At 40.3% G+C, this 17,871-nt stretch overlaps 1 protein-coding gene across 1 annotated transcript in view; it reads right to left on the bottom strand.

Moving 5' to 3' along the window:
• Positions 1 to 17,871, bottom strand: part of LOC138623970 (mannosyl-oligosaccharide 1,2-alpha-mannosidase IA) — a 188,048-nt gene that overhangs the window by 82,885 nt on the left and 87,292 nt on the right. The gene's annotated exons all lie outside the window — the stretch shown is intronic.

Below are 17,871 nucleotides of genomic sequence, written 5' to 3'. Positions count from 1 at the left end.
TGAGAGGCAAAGACAAATGACGTCGTCCTCCTAATTGAGCGCCAGTTCAGAAAGTGCTTGTGAGTGTCGCTCGGTGCAGTTATAAACAATGTGTTGTGTAATTTATTTTGAAGGACCTCTTGTAAAATCCCTTCTGACAGACAAAGGTTGAACATATTCAATCTCAAAACCGATGTATATTTAGTTTTGATGTAGACATTTTTTATACAAGTTTTTGTTTGACCGCCATAATGTGGTGCGGTCTGTGAAAGTGCTGTTTAACCATAACTCACATTATTGGTACAGTGGATATATATATATATATATATATTATTCCATGAGTATCTGACACACATGAAATTGTAGCAGGTTAAATTTGGTTATATTGAGTGAATCTTTGGTCTGTTCATCAAATCAACTTCAAACATGAGGACCGAACAGATATAAATCGATATGAAACTGATAACATTGAGCAGGCTTTGTAGATTTTGGTTCTATTTTATCCAAATCTGACAGAGCAGGTAAAAAAAAAAACATTAGTCCAGAAAATCTACTTCTTTTGATTTGCAGCTGAGAAGATTTCTGGCCATCAATTAAAACTGAAGGAAGTTTTACGGGAAAAATGTGTTTTTGAAATTTTAACTAATACTTTAATTTAATTTTGATGACTACATTTTTAACATCTAACCAGCTCTACGGCATGTCTTTGACAATACTTTCAAATAGAGCTTAGATACTATGATATCAATACTAGGAGACAACATGTCTCATATTTTGGATACAATGTGGTGATATGGCATACGTTTTGTGTTTTTCTTGCCTTTGAAGGGTGCATTACAGTAAAGTGAAGGCATTTTACTGAACTTACCAGCCTGTTCTAGCTGTTCTGTTATTTACTTTTAGCCTCTTACATCTACATTATTGATGATTATTTATCAAAAATCAAATTGTGTCAACATCCTTACAGTATTGTCGCAACATTGATATCAAGAATTTGCCCAAAAATATCTTAATAATTGATTTTCTCTATACTGCCCAGCTACTTAAAATAAATTAATCCTTTGCATAAATTACTGTATTGTTGGTTTACTTTGGCTTTGACCTTGATTTGTCTACCTTTATTTGCAGCTATTGTTCTATAGGCATCCCAACACACCCAAAGGTATCTCTGACTGCAGCTTGGTGATCGCCCAAAGATAAGCCATCAGAAACAGACAGAGACACAATTAGAGGGAACCTTCTTCTACAGCAGGTAAAATTAGATCCCCACGTCCAGATCCTATCCTATCCTTGCTACAAGATGTAAGTCAGGGAAACTAATCCCACTGATTAACATAGTAAAGACTGTTCTTCCAGTGACTTCACAGAACAAGGGTGCATACATGGGGCTCGTTAGACATGTTCAATTGAATCCTCACTTTCAATCCAGACTGCACAATTTGTTCTTTTTGCACTGGACAAATTGTGCCTGCAAAGTGCTTCCAATCAACCTTTGAGAAAATCTAGTCTTAACACTGCAAAAATGACTAAGAGGGCACTGACGTCAGCTCCAAATAACTCATTACCTGGTCTTCAGTTTCATTTTTCTTTAGAGGCGTATTTAAAGCGGACCTGGAGGAGCAGGTGACAACCAGAGAGAGACAGAGTTGTTTGGAGAGGTCTGTTTACTGAAACGCATTGTTTAAATCATGAGGCTAAGCAAAGCTGACCCTGCTTCAAGGAATATGCATAGCTGTGTTGTGTGAGAGACATTGATGTAGCACCCCTGTCCAGACAAGTGCAGTGGAAGATGAAGAAGGGAGGTGGGAGGCTCAGAAAACAGCTCAGCTATCAGCAAAGTGGCCAAAAAAAACAAAGAGACACAGGCTGCTGCACCACTGATTTGTAACGTGTTATGAACTAATACTGTATAGAGGCGGATTGATGACAGATTATTTATGTAAAAACCAAAGTTCCTGTACATTAAAATCACCTTGAACTCGGATGCAGGAATATGCTGTGTAGCCTTCAGTCCATTCACAACTCCTGTCATCTGTTTTGTTCTAGTTTCAATCATTCGAGCTTTCGATCATATCACATGATCTTCATCAGAGGATGTCAGAGATTTATAATGTCCACTACCATATAACTACTATTTCTTCATCTATTCTGTTTTCCTGAAGTGTCCGGTGCCTCAGTTACAAAGAAGTATTGAACATAACTTATTAGACTGCTGACTGTCAATTAACAAAGAACATTAACTACAGCTCTTAGAGTCAGTTACTGCGTTGAAATGGGGTCATATTTACTGTGTGCACGAAAAGAGTCCATATGAATATCTTGTGGTATTCACAACGTCAGAACTCAAAAGACCTGAGTTGTGACATGTTTACTGACATTTACGGAAACGGCAAAGGCGATGGAAATTCATTTTTCGTTGGATGTTAAGCTAATATATTGTCATTTTATTCATGTAGAGTTTGTCTTCTTAACTTAGATAATAGCCTACAACGCAGGAAAATGTTGATCCTCCCAACAGCCCCATCTTTTCCCTCCATGCCTTTCAAAAAAACCAAGCCCTGTTAGCTTGCTAAACTGTTAACCTCTGTGGCCTCTAGACGCCGTTCACGTCGCCATTGCCGAGCAACAGCATTTTTATGCCTTAACCCAGAGGTCTTCAACAGGGGGTCCGCGGAGGTACTGCAGGGGCTCGTGAAATTTTTGGTTGATTTGACACTTTTTCATTTTTTTAAAAATATTTTTCCCCCCAATTTTTTTCCCACAAATTTAAATGTCTTTAAATACACATTAACATGAATCCAACATATTGTAGCGAATGAATAAATGGAGGCAGAAATGTCAGAAATGCACACATTCAGCGACACACAGGAGCTCTCTCAAGCTGGACACCGGTTCACTCACAGCGCGAGACTAGCCTGGAGCTTAGCTTAGTATTGAATGCACAATAACAAGGTATGTTTATACATGGCACTAGGCCCAGTTTAATATAAAACACAATTTTATACATATATATATAGTAGGGGATCCCTGCTCCATCTCTCTATCAGTTTGGGGGTCCTTGGCCTGAAAAACGTTGAAGACCCCTGCCTTAACCACTTAGTTCAGGAGATCCATTTGAATGCAGCAAGTACTACACGTGTCCAAAAAAATTAAGAGGAATACTTCCTTGTGCTGTGAATGCATCTGTAAGACTTCCCTGCTGCCATGGCTACCACAACCACGCATATAAATCTCATGCTTAGCATGTGTGCACATACACAACAAAGAAAATCACACGACTCCACTCCCTGCAGCACTCAGAACAGACAAAATTAGAGGCGTCCAATTGTGATTGCACCCCATCTCACCCCACACAGCTGCCCCTCGGCCCCCGTCATTGTTTCCATTTTCCCTATTATGGTAATAAAACTGTAGAGCTGCCTGGCAAAAGGACTTGCATGTAATGATGCTTTTTGCTTTTCAGAGCGACAGCAGTGTTGTTGGCGAGACATAGGAAGGGACAGAGCATTGATAAATCAAAGGATATTAGAGGCGGAGTCAAAATAAATTTGTGTCATTATGAGGCCTGCAGACGAGGAGTCGACTGAGCCAGAGGCTTCAACTGGAATAGTGAACAGCAGGAATCCATTATTTTGGAGCATATCAATGTTTAGTCTCAGCATGTTGCACCAGGCAGATAAGTAGCAAAGGGAGATGGTATCAATCTGTCATTGACTCCTGCTGTACTTTAATTTATTTGAGGTGCGAAGCTTTAGAGAGATGATGTCAGTTTCAGGTAAGCCTAGAAAATTGTAACACAGTTATTTTGTATAACCTGATAGTGAAATTTCATAATTTAGAAATAGATAAGCTTTGTTCAGACTGCCAGCCCCAATCCTGTTTTTTCATATCCAGATTGTATCTGGATGGATTTTTGAAAGTCTGGAGAGCAGAAAACCATTTTATTTTTTTGTTAACCGAAACCAAGGCACATTTAGAGATGGTTTAAGATGCGATTCCAGTTGGATTTCTTGTGTCACTCACAACACACTACGTGACGTCATTTTCAGAGAGAGCAGAATCTCTGCTACCGCTAGCAGAGCTGTCATAGAGTGTAGATTTTGGCACTATGGAAGACAATGACAACAACAGGTGCTAGCTGAAATAAATTGTGTGTGGCCTCTTCCGTGTTGGAAAGCCGCGTCAGCCTGGCTTGCACGTATATCGTTACCACAGCAATCCATGCAGATAGCTTGGTGATGTCTGGACACACTAGATCCGATCCAGTCACTTCTAACAGTGCGGACAGTCTGTCCTAAAGATCTGACCTGAGAAACAAATCTGATTTACCTGCAGGCTGAACAAAGCCTTTGGACAGGTCATTTTTCTTTTGGAAATTGTGTAAATCTTTGTGGATTTTATATGACTAGCTGAGATGATCATGATCAGCTGTGGTAAAAGGGTGGGATAGATTCAACATGAAACGTGTGCACCGTACATTATACCGGTACAGTCTTTGACTTAACGTCCGAAAACGCCTTTGTTTTTTAAAAGTGAAAATTTAACCGCAGACATGAAGGCAACCATGTCTGCAAGTACAGCTCCAATAAGGCCACCAAATATGCTGAATGTTAATATTTCAGTTTGGAAAAAGGATTAAATGTTAGATGACTAGCTTTCACAAGGATTATCAATACACTTTAAGTGTCAAAGACAATAAAGACAATCAGCACAGCATTTTACACAGATTAATCTCCTCCCTAAAAAAAAACACACAATGCACACTGTCCAGACGTGATTAGAGAGGTTCCAGACTTCAAGCAGAACACACATCAATCTAATTGCAGCAATGTAATTTGCCACTCTGAGAGAGCGTGGCGTGTCAGTGCAGCAGTCCCATCTGATATGACAGCCTCTCAGATGAGATTACACACCGCACACAGTGTTATCGAATCCCTCGCCTCCTCCCTCTCCAAAAAGCCTGGCTTGCATTGATCAGCAGACATGGCGTGCACAGTAGGTGAGGGGGGATCATACAGCTGATGGTCTGTCAACCCAGAAAACCTGATTGGAGATGACAGATAAAGCTAGAGGCTCCGATTAGGCAGTTGATAAAGACACTCGGCAGTAATAATTCAGACAGTCTTAAGGTCATCCAAGTTCAATCCAGAGAGTAAACAAATAGAAAAAAAAGTCTAGAATATTCACAGTAATTAAACCTTAATAGACTTTGTTTGGCAGCAGAGGGAAGAAAGCACTACTTTTTCAGTCTGACGTTTCATAACCTTGACAGAAATCCACTTTGCAAACTTGATTTCGTCTGGATATAAAACAAGGCAGTGGTCTCCATCCTGAAACCAGACTTTATCACATCGGAATGTAGCTTTTTAGCTCAGTAGTTGCGTGCTGAAAAATGTGCAGTCCAACCTATTTAGGAGAAGCATAATAACCTGTTGACAAGGAGCACCCGTCAGCTGGAGAAATTAAACCAGCCATCTTAAAAGAGCAGCTGCTCTGCCTCATTTGTGCAGCACTGCAGCCATTCAAAGGTAGAGGAGGGACCGGGGACTAAGGAGCTTTGTGTGCTATGTAAGTGTATATATTTAAATGGATGTTTTATTTTGTATATCTAGTTCCCATCTTTTTGTGACTATCAGCAGAGAAAAGAGTGCCTGTGTGGTTAAGGCAAACAGCAAGATTTTGAAAAAAAAAAAAAAAAAGAAGGTCTTAGTTAAGGAAAAAAGAAACTCTTCAAAATTTCTGCTTCATCTATAATAGAAAGTTGATTTGGAGACCATTTGGTCATTGAAAGGTTCTGCTGCTTGGCACTTGCAATTTCACACTGAATCACGAAGGGAATGCAAACTTTCTAACAATATTTCCTGGAAGAGTGTGAGCTGAAACACTTGTCCACATTACTCAGTATCACCGTTTCACCTATTCTTCTGTGTACATCTGGGCCACCTCCGCAGGTGCCAGAGGCTGATTCTAAAAGTTCTCCGTACCCTCGCGGCAGGTTGCACCAACAGAAGGAATAATTTCACACAATTTTACTTGTTAATTTTGCCACCAACTTCTTCCTTCCCCTCCACTCACCACTCGGGAGTCAAGAGTCACTGCACAGAACTTGCGGCCCACCTTGCAATGATTTGCTGTGGGTACCTGGTGATGAGACAGCAGAAAAGTGTTTGCTGCACACACAGTTAGTGCAGGATGATACAGCGAAAGAGGCTGAAAGTATACCGCAGTGAGTTTGAGTTTGACCGGTGCTGACTCCAAGAGTTGGTTCTATTGCTTCGAGATGCAGTGCTCATTTTGCTCTTTGTGAAGGAGACAGGCGACATCAGCACCGAGAGAAAACCACAACGGGAATATTCTTAAATGCAAATGCAACTCTGTTTCCATGGAACACAAAAGGCAACATCTGAAGAGTTGCCAGTGAATGATAGATGAGCACAGAGACAAAAACAAAATGTTCCTATGTACCTGACAGACGGGAGTGTGAGGGGAATTCAAACAGTGGATTGTCATTGAGGAGTCTGAAAGTCTAAGATGGAAGGATGAAAAGATGGGCGGACATATCAGCACTTAGAGGAGGAGTTATTGTGGGACTTAGTGAAATATTTAGGCTGAGAGACGAGACGGGCTGCCATGAGGCAAAAAAAAAAAGACGAAGAAGAAAGTAGTGTATATTAATAGTCCCAAAAATAAGTGAATGAAGCTAAATCTGCTCCCTAATACTGCCACAAGCTTAAGAGCTTGGCAGGAAAAGCTTGTGATTAAAACTGCCAAACACTGATTACTACACACCAAACAGCATGTCTCAAGTTGCAGAGACGCCATCGTCAGTGACTCCGGATCTACGTCATCGCACACTGATCAGTGACCACGGATTACGTAAACACGGAGGTTCTGGATCCCAACAGCACCAAACAAACAACACACAGCACAAGGGGTTGGGGCTTCTTCTGGATGCAGGCGGGTTGACCCTCACCCTCGTGTCCATCTGCCTGCGATTGAATCATTACCGTAGCGCAGAGTACAATCCAGCATAGACTACAATCCCTTATAATCTTCCTGCTCCGCCATACATTTTGCAACCAGTTTTTCATCATCTTGACTATAATCCCTGCGCAGAGGCTTGATGACATGCCCATGCCCGCCGAGGGGGACTTGTTCTAATCCGAGACAGGAAGAGCAGAAATTTGGTGGTGATGATCATGAAAGATGGCTTCGCTTCCATCTCGCCATCCTGTGCTCTGCTCTGTGTTGCTGTAGAGGGAGGTTCGCTATCAGGTGAAGGAGAAATCCATGTCGACAACTATAATATACAGAAACTTTCTATACATCAGATGAGAGGACCAGCACTGGAAAAAAGCCCCACAGCTGGTATAGTGAAAGGTCATGCAGTGCGCATTCTTCCTTTGTTATCCCAACTGTATCTTTCTCTGTACTCTCATTTATTTCCTCTGGCTTTGCATTCTACAGTAGCTATCTATCCTTGTGAAACACCCTTATGATCTCAACCATGCTTTTACAGCCCTGTCTCTAGCTCTCGGTATGAGTGAGGCACTCAGCTCACTTTGGGTGCGCTCTGATGCCTGGCTTTGGTGCCAGCAGATGCAGAGCTAGCCAGCACCGTCATTACATGCAGTAGGACGAAACCTGCTCTGACAGCAGGTTCGCCCCCGGAGTGCATTATCACAGGCTCGCTGTCAGCTTCCTCATGTGCCCGCACCTTAAAAGCACCAGCATGCACCCAAGGTGAGGGTGAAATGTTGTCTTCACTCTTCTGGTTTCACTGAGTTCATGGAGTTCATACTATAACATCCAAATCATCATTTACAATACTCACTACTGTTACAACATGTGTTTCCACAGGTACTTTTACTTCTTAGCATCCTTCAGAGAGGTGCATTAAATGTAGGATCTCCTGAAATTAATTTATGTTGAACATAGCATACTTTACATTGTGCACAGCTCATGGTTCTGACAGTCTGGTCATTTCCTGTAACCAAGACTGAACCCATGAAAAAAAGAAAGGTCGATGCAAACTAGGCCTTTCTACAATGTAGGACAAACACATCACAGTGTGCAGCAGGTGCGAATGATTCAACGAGTATTTAAATAACATGCAAAAGAGTAGCTAAAATGACCAAGAGTAGGCTTAACTACCCTCCTCCCTCAGAGTGAGCTTAAAAGGCAGTTTTCAACAAAAATGTTCAACATTTTATTCTCTTTACAAAAATAGAAAAAATGTACACAGTAGCTGCAGTATCACTAAACATAATATTTCCTCACACTAAACAAACTGCAGAGATTTTAATTTACAGTTTGAATTTGAAAAACCCGATATCATGGCAAAATGTGTAATACACCCACCAGTCCACTAGAGGGTAGCATCTCTGTGTCACATTTTGGGCTCGTGGACCATGGGGGGTTAGGAAAACAAAACCAAGTGGTTAGAGTTACCCACCAAAATGACATTGCTTAAAAGAAATCCATGTCGCCTTCTCCTAGACTCAAACCCAGCCCTCCTGGGTGAAAGTCCACAATTTACACCAGACCACCTTTCCTGCCTCATTACAGGGACTTCACTCGCTTTGTAATTTGTCTAATGAACTCCGTTGCATGATGTTTGTCACATGACCTCAGTCACATGACCTCAGGTGTTGTGCGTTTTCTTTTCATGCCAAGGCAATGTCAAGCGCGACAAAGACACACTGCCCACTAGTGGACTGGAGGGTGTATTACACACTTTGCCGTGATATTGAATTGTTTAACACAATCTGTGCAGATGAGATGCTCTATCTGAATATATGAAGGACTATGCATTAATGTTTTGCTAGTGAGAACTTTCAATACCTGACAACCAAACAGCACAGTGGATTTGAAACTTGTTTGCCGTACTCAGTAAACAGGATAATGTGAACACTGTTTCTCTATGAACAAGAGCCTGTTATCAGCTAATACCGGATTATCACAGATATATCATTACAGGTGTGAAGGTATGTTGAAAGACATCATGCCTCAAAAATCCTTTTATCTACAGGGCTTTACTATGTACATCCTCACATAACTTAATCGCACTGTAGGAAATGTAAATCCCTTCCAACCCCGTGCTGCAACTCTGATGATGAGAAATGTGTCAGGTCTAGAGTTTTTATAATATGCAACGTATCCGGCCAGCAGTTTCACTTTGAGACCTTCTTGGTCTCTGAACAAATAGGGGATATTGAATGGAGGATTGGGATGTGCTCTCTGGAGGGGTAAGGAACCAGATCCAGATTTGTCACCTGGTGCTGGTTCCTAGGAGGCAGATAATATCTACCCGATCATGATGGAGCCCATGGGGTTATCGAAATGGATGGGGTAGAAATGGAAAGTGGGTGGATGGTTACAACCCTTCACTCTGCGTGCGACTCTAATGTGACAGGTGGTGATAGGCACCATTTGCGTAGCCCTTCGTTTAACCCTAATGACAAAGAGGGCTGCCACTCCCTCCTCTACTCTCTCTCACCTTCACAGTGCACCCTTCAAGACCAGGCATGAGGCCCGCTGGGAGGTAATTGCAAAGGAGGGGGGAAAAAAATCGGTCTGCTCTGCCTAATATGTGGGCGGATGAGAGAGCAGGCAATTGTTAGTGGAAGTGGTTGCCAGCTGAATGCATTTAATAAAGATGTTTCTTGGATAACAAAAAGAGGAGGAGTTTCCAAATGAAAGGGGTGCATAAGCGTGAGTGTTGCTTAGTCCTAACAGCAGTATGCATAAGTGTTTGTGTGCATGCATGTGTGTCCCCTATGAGTCCCTTATAAGCAGCATTGTCTTTACAGATGTGCTGTCGCAGAAATAGCTTTGTTTGCAGTATATTCTATCAAAAATCACATATGACAGTGAAGATTGGTGAAAATTCCTCATCACTTTACAGGGATTCCAGGACCATGAGGATCCCCAATTACTCTATAAACAATTTATTTCGCCTTTCAATTGCACTTCCAGCCCGAGAAGACTAAATAATAAATACCCAGTGCTTCCTCATTTGAGGCATCGATCCAAGCTAAATCAAGTTTTCAAACCATCTCCTCTCTCTCCTCCTCTGTTCTCTATCATGTAAGAGCACCTGACAGCACTTTACATCATCTGAAGAGCCCTTGGTGTTTTCTAATAAACGCTGCTGGTTTTAAATGGTCCCCTGGCACACCATGAGAGAAAAGGTGAAGGGTTCAGCCTGTGTCGCTAGAAGCGGCTCGTTTTGCCTGCCGGGACAACTCACGGCAAAACCCGCTGACCTTATGCTCTTTAATTGCACCTCTTGGGAAGAGGAGGGAAGAGGGAAAAGAAAAATATGAGGGCGTAGCGGAGTGATGGAACAAAAAAAAAACAAAAAAAAAGGATTAAATAATCAGAAGCAGCAAAATAGAAAACCATTTGTCCAGGCGTGAAAAGAGGACTTTACTCTCTCATTTGTTGCAGAGGGGCAGGGGAGCTGGATAGCAGCATGTGGCCAATCCCCTTAAGAGCCATAAAACATCTATTGTTGATGAAAAATCTCTGGGGTGCAGGAGGGGCAGCTGTGACACCTAATGTAATGTTCTCGCTTTTTTCAGCACAATCGCAAGCCTTGTCCCCCGCATCTGTCGGACTACGCTTTTTGCATGGCATTTAATGTGCCGTGCGCCTCGGTTAGTGACCCACATATTCAGGCACGGGAGGTAATGACGTCGTTCACAGAGGGATGAACATCTCTTTAATCCCCCACTTAGGCCGTGGGACTAGTCTGGCTTCTCACTTCGAGCCCAATGGAGAAAGTGATAGTGGTACATGAGAGCTGTAAAGCGAATGGTGAATTAGTTGTGTCTAAACAAGGAAGAAAGGGAAATATAAAGAGAACGTGTAACGAATGTGAGATGCCTGAGGGCTTTCACTACATCTAAAGTAGTAGAGATGACACAGACATCTAATTGTTTCTTTAAATGATCACAGCGCTACAAAGCTGCACTAAACTGACAATGTATACCTAAGGCTGAATATCACACGTGCTAATACAGAGAGAACTGTCAAGTATGGTATCAAAGGTTGGCACCAGCTGTCTGCTCAGATTTGTAGTCTTTTTGGAAAATATACCTTTTCACTTTTTGTTAGAGAGAAAAAGTTGATATCGTGCTTGTGTCTTCAAATTAAATATGAAACTTGGCTCTATCAGGCAGTAGCCGAACTGCTGAACCATTTTTGTGTGACTTTCTAAAGTCTCAATCAAGAATTAATCTGGAATATAACCACCATCAAACACTTAAGGTTTAAATAAAAGAGATGGGATGCAAGTAAAGTTTGTAGTAGTCAGTTATCTTAGCTTAGCTTAGCACAAAGACTCCGACCAAAAGTAGTCAAATCTGCCTACTGGCACCTCAAATATTTTTTATATTTAATATTTTTTGAACAATTGAAAAATAAAGTGTAAATCAATGAGTTACAAGTGCTACTAGCTTCCCGCTTCCGTGCTAAGCTAAGCTAACTGAGTACTACTTAAGAGTATTTACAATACAGACATGACAATGGTAGCATTCCTGTCATCCAACTCTTGAAAAGAAGAGTTGGATAATTTGACCAAAATGTCAAATTATTCATCCATTTGAGGTAGCAAAATGAAAAATGTTTCTACAGAATAGCAGTTATCTTTGTAAAAACATAGCGTATTGCTTGGTTTCGAGAAAATGAACGCTGAATACTAAATTCAGCTCTGTTTGGATTGTTGTGGTGATCAGTAATAAACAGAATTTAAAAAAGGACCTTCGTCGGCATTTCATCTCGTTTTTCTCGTGCACTGAACAAAAACGGTACTTGATCTTTAGGTCTGTGAGGGTTTGTGAGAAGTTGTGTGAGTTTTTGTGCCAGTAGAGTTTACAGATTGCGTGCTTAAGCCTCTACTTTACAGGAGGTTAGCACAGGAGCCCAATCATCTCCCTCCCGCATCTTTGTTAAAGCCAAAAGGGAGTAAAAAAAATAAAAATAAGTCTTAACATTTCAAGGACATGAGACTGACACAGAGTTCACTAGAGGGATACATTATGGAGCTTCTTCCCATACTGGTAACAAAAGGAAGAAAAAGGCATCCTGGAGACTGTCCAACAGCCACATGCCCTCTTCACAATCGAGCTCTCCTGGATCAGCTTTCTTTTCAAATTAGAGAAAACAGCCTTGCTTATAGAGCTCTAGTGATACAAGATTTAACAACATAAACAAGCTGTCCACACTGATTTGCTTCCAGTGGTGCGCTGGTGAATAAATGTACTGTACTGTAGAATAAACACACAGGAAAAAGTCTCACAAACCTCTTGAGGTGATCCTCCCAGAATGGTTAAAAGCTAGCATTCATATAAATTAAAGGCAAAATAACTTGCGCATGCATTTATCTCATGAGTACAATAATAATAATTCGGAACAGAACACATTGGGCCTGGAGTTGTAGTTTTCAGATCAGGATCAGCATCTTCTTTTGGCAAACTTTGAGTGTGTCGTACTGCATGCCATTTATTACTACCTCTCCGGGATAACATGTTTGTGTTTAACATCATCATTTAAATTCAAGGCTGAGGGCTCCATTCGGTCTGGGTCACAGTTAAGCTGGATATATAGAACCATCGCTGCTGATACTTTTAGTTAATGCCCTCCACCATAAAAGTAGGGCACGAGAGCTCTGGGAGCCAAACATTGGAAATAATTCACTGCACCAAGGGGCTTTGGCTTTACAAGTCTTCCGGTTAACAAGTGTCCCTAAATTACTTTGCATCACTTTCCCACACTCTTTTAAACCATTTCATATCTACACATGGGAGTTAAGTCTTCCCCAATAGCCTGAAGTCTAGAGAATCTCGTATCATCACCTCTTTCTTTGCTTAGAGCTATCTGACGTTTCCTCAGAAGAGAGCCTTTCCTCGCCCGTTACACCGAACTGCTCATCATCTATCACCATATGAGCTGATCCATGATGTCAAAGTCCACCTCTGTTGATCTTTCGGACAGAAAAAGTTTCAGCAGAGGCACAAAAAAAGAGAGAAAACAAAGAAGAGAGTGGGAATTAAACAAAACTGAAACTGAAACTAATGCAAACAAAAAAGAGACGCAGAAGTGCCGGCAAGCCATCATCTTCCAGATTTCCACTGATCCTTTCCCACATACCTCCATTTCCACGCTTCTTCTACTGTAATTAGACACAGTGGAGCATTTTGATAAAAAGATGGATATTTCTGTCAGGAGTCAATGGAGACAAAACACAGCTGAAGTGAAAGTGAATATTGGACTTCGCCCAGTAGCCAGAACCAGAACTCCAATTTAAATAAAAATGAATATCATATCCACTTAAAAGGTGATATGTTGATGTTCTGTTTTTATTTCCTCCCATGTTCCCCAAAAAGAAGTTATTGCAAGTTTCAGTCATGCATTTTAAAATCTACGGCAGCGGACATTTTATCCTGAAAACTCAAGCAGCTTTCAGACCCATATATCTGCAGCGATTCGACAAAACCATTTCAGTTTTAATACGAGTAAGCACTTTCTGCTTTGATATATTGCGCAGTCAATACCAGCATGCGAGTCATACCACACATCGTCAGTTTGACTTCTTCAGGGATTTACGCCAGTCACGATGAAAATTGCCAATAAGCTTATCGTTAAAAGTGATTTTCACCTTTAAAGATTAAATATGAATATATCAGTTGAATTTATTTATGGTAAAAAAAAAAAAAACATGCATGAACCCAGCAAGTTAAATATTGCATTAGCATTCTTTAAGCAGTGAAAACCACAGTTTTGTTTAGTCTTCAAAAGACCTTTCAACATAGATATCAGCATGTAATTAATGTATGATACACAATTTCAAATCAACAGTATCAAATCTCATTCCCTTTAAGCAGTAGTTACAACTAGAATAAGTAGGCAGCTCTAGACAAAGTAAATATTGTCATCGGTCACATTAAACCACAATCCGACCTTAAACTCCATCCTTACATAATGCTACATGAGATTTAATACAAACCTGACATAAAGTAATAAAATCAAAGGGGAGCAGGAAACATGCCAGAGTTACCAGATAATACTTGATACTTAAACAATCAGCAAACCAATAATGTATCTATGAGATGCTTTTCTAGTGCCAAATTTAAAAAAAAAAATTCTAATACAATGCTTACTAATAGTAAGACAAAGTTTTCTGAAAAAAAATGAATGTGCATATATTAACACTTTCGCTGCGAGAACACCCACAACGTCTCACAGCACAATTGCTGAAAGCGCTCTAAATAGCTTTCTAATTGCCCTGAGCAAAATAAACTTTTAATAAGCTCTGAAGATATACTGTATTTTATATGACACAAGTAAAATAAGAGAAAGTGTATCAGAGAGCCAACTTTTAGTTTCGAGAAAAGAATTAAGAGAGAGACCGTTTCAGCCTTAAGGGTCACGACAAAAGGAAAGAAGGGAGGGATTATGGGAAAAACAGAAAGGAATGCAGGGTTGAAAGAAAGACTTTAAAGAAGATTACAGTGAAAGTGTGACAGCGAAAGAGGTTAGGACTTCTCTCTGTGGTTTGGGGTTTTGCTTTTTTGCATGTTGAGCAGCAGGAATGTTTTGGTGACTTTCGGCTTATTGACAAGCCTCTGACGACAACGCCGCCCTTATACTGTGGATCCAATCTTGCGGCATCTCTGTTTACTCTGGGGATTAAATTAAAGAACACAGCATCCAATTTCATACCTGGCTTCCCGCACCACCCCTCACAATGTGACATTTACGCACTAGCATGATGCCCTTTCTCTCTTCCTCTCCCTTTGACTCCCTCCCTCCTGCTCCTCAAAGATAATATACTGTGTAGCAAATAAGGATAGTTGAGAGCAGGAAAATGATGCCAGCATTTAACAGGCTGGAAATATATTTTCTTAAGGGATTAACCGTATTCAGTTGAAAGAAGTCATTCCCGTTCCCCCACACTTGGAGACCGAACCATTTCTCAGCTGTGCTGCCACAGATAAATAGCTTATTATATCCAAGCTTTTATTGTTTGCATATCGGTTAGATCTGCATTATAAGGTACGCTGCTTAGTGGATAGCTGTGCTGCGCAGATAAAGACGGCAATTAGCTGCTGGAATTTAAAGATTGAAGTGCCCATTATGAGAAACCTTTCGCTTCAACAGCAGAATTATTTTGAAATTGTGGTTTCAAAATATGACATCTGTAAAAAAAATTATACTCTCTGTAAACTAACTAACAAATCTTTGTGTTGGAGATCTGACACTTCATATTCACACAATATTCTTAATTTTTACACTCATTCAATTTTCACAATAGTGAAAGGTTTGTTAGGATTGCACTGAATCATTCTAATTTTGGTTAACTAAAAAACGGGTGCTAACCAAACTTGGGTTGATTAGTTTCTTCAAAGTCATCTTATGAGTTTGGAAAACTAGCAAAATTAACATTGAGAAACTTTTTTTTTTTTTTTTTTTTTCAAAACCATAAATTTGGCAGGTCACAGAATCCTAGCTATTTTTTCCCAAGAGTAAAGGGAGGATTTACAGCAAAAGAATATAAAATAGAAGATAAATCTAACCAAATATCGAGCAATTTCAGTCTGCAAGAACTGCGGCCAGCTTGGACTGCATTTGTTTCACCTACACGTTCATGAATAAAAACATAATGGATAAGCTGAAACAACATTGCAGTAACTTCCAGCTTTTTTTAGCAATATAAACTAGTAAAACAATTCATTAACAACCAACTGTCTATACAGCAAACAGTCTCCTTTTCAATAATGACACATGGAAAACCTTTCTGCCTGTCTGTCTCTCTCTTCATCACACAGTAAATGATAGAATGTAAACAGTTACCTTAAGTTATTATAGGTAAATAACCTTATGACCTGTATAATGTACAATACGTCCATCTAGTGTCGTGGTTGTGTTGACAGCGGCCAAAATCTGACACTGACCTGTCAATTCCAAACCTCCATCACAGGCAACTACAGTAGGGCTGCTGTTGATCTCTCACATCAAGAATCCATCTTGCCATTTATACTGCATCTGTAAATACTATATAGTGATTGTTTGCTAATATGCTGGCAATGACAATTTAATAAGCCGACATCAAGGTTCACCGCTCTGAGTGTGTTTTGGTGTTTACTTTCTGCCCCCCCACCCACCTCGCAGTCAGACATCTCCTAATGCGGCTTTAACAGAAACAAATAACTGCAACTGACTCTATCATCCTCTCTATCATCCCTCAGGTTTTAATATTGACAACCGCACAGGCCATTAGCTTTCAGTGTCCTTGGCTGCTCCTTGCTTCTTAATGATGCCTTACATCACAAGTAGGGTAAGTAGATGAAACCTTGATAACTCATTTCTAAACACGACCTGTGTTAAAACAAACAGATCTGCGCGTATTAACAGGCCATTCAACAAAATAGGCAGTCTGCAGCACAGAATCAGCCCCAATTAAGCATCATTCAACTCAATGTATCATTAAATAACAGTGAGAAGGAAAATCAATTAGGCTTCATTGTATGTTCTGTTATTTAAACTGTTTTCAAATTATAATTTTTCTCGCTGTCTTTCAGTGACTGATGCTGCCAGCGTGTTGTTTGTCAGGGAAAGCACGGGATAACTGAATGTCAATAAAAATGTTCCGATGTAAAAATGAAGTTGTTCTGCTGATTTTCATTAAACAAATTTGACAATGCAGACGAAGCAAAAACGTGGCAAAGATACACTGTTTTGCGCTGCCATTATTAAAAACATGTCTGTTTTATACACACACAATACCATGTCATGCTTCGAATGTTGTGTTTGATATCCGTTTTGGTTCCCGTTCTTACTGCAGACTGCCCTGACAACTAATCGTATTCCTTTAACTCAACTCCATATTAAGCTACATTCAAAACCTCACATATCTGCACATATTTGTCCAAGGAGTTAAAAAACTTTTTGTTTTTGTTTTCATGTCTGAAAGTTAGGTATAGCTGGAGCAGTATCTTAAGACATTCTCTGCCTTTTAAAAAGCTACTCCAAACTTCAGGCCAAAATGTGAGTTTTGAATTATTTTTGGGTGATTTTCATCAGAAATCAATCTTGGATTGGTTGCTTTGAAATACAACCCATCATGTGATTAAAGGGCTGTGTTTCAAAAGAACTCCTCTTCACTCCCACCCTCGAGGGAATATGAGCAGCAAAGAGAACACAAATTGTATGTTCAAAAGAGCTTGCATCATCTCTTTAATAATCCTGACTGCCTACAGATGGGAGGAAGGGAGACCTCAGGTACGGAAGACAGTACCCGTCCAAGTCTTATTAAGAGCTGATCCACCTTTTATTAAGGGCTTTATTGCGGGATTTCCCTCTGGCACAGCAGTGGGAACTGACTGATATGCTCCACTGCAGAAGACCTGAGGACCCCTCTGGATCTCTCTCCAATTAGAGGCTGACAGAGACTGTGGCACCCCCGGCAGGTTGTGAAGTTTCCTGTGCTACGTGAAAGTTAAGGAAGATGGGTTGTCAAAAGCTCAGAGCGATACGTTACCTCTCATATGACAACCTCATTATCATTTGTTTTGAAAAGGTGTAATATTATGTTATAGTAAATAATATTACAATTGTTTCTGAGTTAAACGACTGTCCTCAGTCTTGATTGATCAAAGTTTCTCAAACAACAACAACAACCAAAACAAACCTCCAACATTACCATGACCTTCAGAAAAGTCAGTCTTAGAGTTAGGATTCACCACCAATGAATAATGAATAATTTAATCAATGAAACCTTTGATCTGTAATCGAATAAAAAAGTGAATTTCTAAACATTTATTTAATATCAAACCACTTGCATGCCGTGAACCAACAGAGCTGAATGAGGCGAAACAAGCTAAATTT

This window comes from Brachyistius frenatus, unplaced genomic scaffold (genome assembly GCF_029030835.1).
Source record: "Brachyistius frenatus isolate BFR_SWC_R1_liver_20210118 unplaced genomic scaffold, ASM2903083v1 Contig_48, whole genome shotgun sequence".
In the NCBI taxonomy this organism is placed as follows: Eukaryota; Metazoa; Chordata; class Actinopteri; family Embiotocidae; genus Brachyistius; species Brachyistius frenatus.
Note: the sequence above shows the minus strand (reverse complement) of the source record. Positions and strands in the feature narration are given on the sequence as shown.